This window comes from Penaeus japonicus, unplaced genomic scaffold (genome assembly GCF_977035675.1).
Source record: "Penaeus japonicus unplaced genomic scaffold, GWHDUDI00000001_assembly GWHDUDI00000030, whole genome shotgun sequence".
Taxonomy (NCBI): domain Eukaryota; kingdom Metazoa; phylum Arthropoda; class Malacostraca; order Decapoda; family Penaeidae; genus Penaeus; species Penaeus japonicus.
This window is the reverse complement of record NW_028234432.1, coordinates 20,998,688-21,001,187: the sequence shown is the minus strand read 5'-3', so window position 1 is coordinate 21,001,187 and position 2,500 is coordinate 20,998,688. Positions and strand designations below refer to the sequence as shown.

General features: G+C 51.2%; 1 protein-coding gene across 1 annotated transcript in view; it reads right to left on the bottom strand.

The window, feature by feature from the left end:
- The window catches only part of trh (PAS domain-containing protein trachealess), a 633,985-nt gene that overhangs the window by 528,196 nt on the left and 103,289 nt on the right, over window positions 1–2,500 (bottom strand). The window lies entirely within an intron of this gene.

Sequence of the window (2,500 nt, the reverse complement as noted above, 5' to 3'; positions counted from 1 at the left end):
TCTTCGTCCCCCTCGCTTCACTCCCCCTCTTTTTTTCCCCTCTTCGTCCACTCTTTTGTCTCTTTTGATTTTCATTTTCCTCCCTCTCCTATGCCTCGCTTCCTTCTCTCCCCTGCCTCTTCTTCATTTTCTTTCTCTCTCTCTCTTCTCCCCTACCTTGCATCCCTTTCTTTCTTTCCCCTTCCCATCCCCTTCTTTGTCACCGCTTCTCTCCCTCTCCTTCCCCTATATTCCACTTCTCCCCACTTCACTTTTCCCAACACCCCTCTCCTGCCACCCTTCCCCCAACCCGTTCTTCCCTTCCTTTGCTCCTCTCCCTCCCCTCCCCCACTCCTGCACCCCCTCCCCCTTCCCCTCCCCTCTCCTGCACCCCCCTCCCCTCTCATGTACCCCCCCTCCCCTCTCCTGCCTCCCCTTCCCCTGTCTCAGCTATCGGACGGGTATAAAATTTTGTTCTGTTCGATAATATTGAGCTTGAGTCTGGGTCCTGAGATAGGAGGAGAATGCACTTATTGCTTTTGTCCTCAAGCTGTTTCTTCTTTTTCTTCTTCTGCTTTTTTCTTTCTTTCTTTCTTTCTTTTTTGCGTCTGTTTTTTATATCTGTTGGTGTTCTTGTCTGTTCTTGTATATGGTTATCTTAACATATATTTTTTTGTCACTTTATTTTCTTTTTTCTTTTTTTTCGTACAAGCATTCACGTACATGTACATTAGCACACACAGACATAGAACCTCTCTCTCACACACATACACACACACACACACACACACACACACACACACACACGTACACACATAACTATAACATACTTTCCATTCCCACCTGTTCATTATTTCTAAATGTTAGCAATTACCTTCGCAGAAATATCTCTAAACATTTTTCCATTCCCAATCAATAAAAAATATATCTTTATTACATTATTGGTCTCTTTTCCCCTCCTTTCAGCTCACACTTCCTTAACCCTCTCTTTCTCCTTCTTCTTCCACTTCCTCTTTCTTTTCCACCTTGTAAGCTTTCTCCCTCTCTCTAATTCCCCCTTCTCCCACACCATCCCCACCTATCCAAGTTCCCATTCCACTATCCACCTGCCCTAGTTCCCCTCCACCTCTTCCCCTTCCCCCTATCCCCCTTCCCCATCTTTGTGTTCATCCCCTCCCCCTATCCTCCCTCCCCCTATCCCCCTTCCCCCTCTCTATGTTCATCCTCTCCCCCTCTCCCGCTCTTCCCCTGTTCCCCTTGCCCCCCTGCCCCCCTGCCCCCCTGCCCCCCTGCCCCCCTACCCCCCTGCCCCCCTCCCAAAAATAATCGGTGTGAGCTAACACCACGACATGCACTTAAAGCTACATTAATTAATGACAGTTCGTGAGGCGCATCTGCAGCAGAAGGGGGGAAGGGGAGGGGGAAGAGCATGGGGGAGGGGGAGGAGTGGAGGGGGGAAAGGGGGGTTCAGGGGGGAGGAGAGGAGGGAGGAAAGGGGGGGTTCAGGGAGTAGGAGAGGAGGGGGAAAAAGAGGGGAGGGGAAAGAAAGAGAAACGAGGTACATCGGCACCAAAGGAAGGGAAAAAATGGAGGAGAGGGGATAATGGAAGGGTGGGATAAGGGAAGGGAAAGGAAAAGTAAAAGGGAAGGAATAGAGCGAAGAGTGAAATGAGGGAAGGGGGGGGGGGCGAAGAGGAGGAAGATACACATAAATATCTCTGATTCGCAACTTTTTTTTTTCTATTCGTGTTTCTCAGAATGGCTCTTTGTTGCTTGGCACCTTCTTCTCCCGCCACTCTCTCTCTCTCTCTCTCTCTCTCTCTCTCTCTCTCTCTCTCTCTCTCTCTCTCTCTCTCTCTCTCTCTCTCTCTCTCTCTCTCTCTCTCTCTCTCTCTCTCTCTCTCGCTCTCGCTCTCGCTCTCGCTCTCTCTTTCTCTCTCTCTTTCTCTCTCTCTCTCTCTATCTATCTCTATCTCTCTCTCTCTCTCTCTCTCGTTCTCTCTCGTTCTCTCTCTCTCTCTCGCTCTCTTCTTCTCTCTCCCCTCTTTCCTCCTCTCCCTCTCTCTCTCCCTAAGTCTCTTTCTCCCTCTCTCTCCCCCTCTCTCTCCCCCTCTCCTTCTCTCTTCCTCTATATCTATCTCTCGATCTCTCTTTATCTGTCTCTAACTCCCTCCCTTCCTCCCTCCCTCCCTCCCTCCCACCTTCCCTTCCCTTCCACCCACAACCGCCCAAATCCCTCATATTACTCCCCCACCCCCACCTCCACCCCCACCCCCACCCCAACCCCCTTCTCTGCGTGAATACCGGTTCCTCAAGCGCTCATCCGCCTTCTACTTGAGTAAGTGCTGTTTCCACTTAAGCAGACAGAGATCCTTTCCTAGCCCCCGCCTCTCCCATCCCCTATCCCCTATCCCCCTTGTACCAGACCCCCCCCACTCTACCCCCCCCCATTACCAGACACCCCCCACTCTATCTCCCCCTATTACCAGACACCCCCACTCTACCCCCCCCCCATTACCAG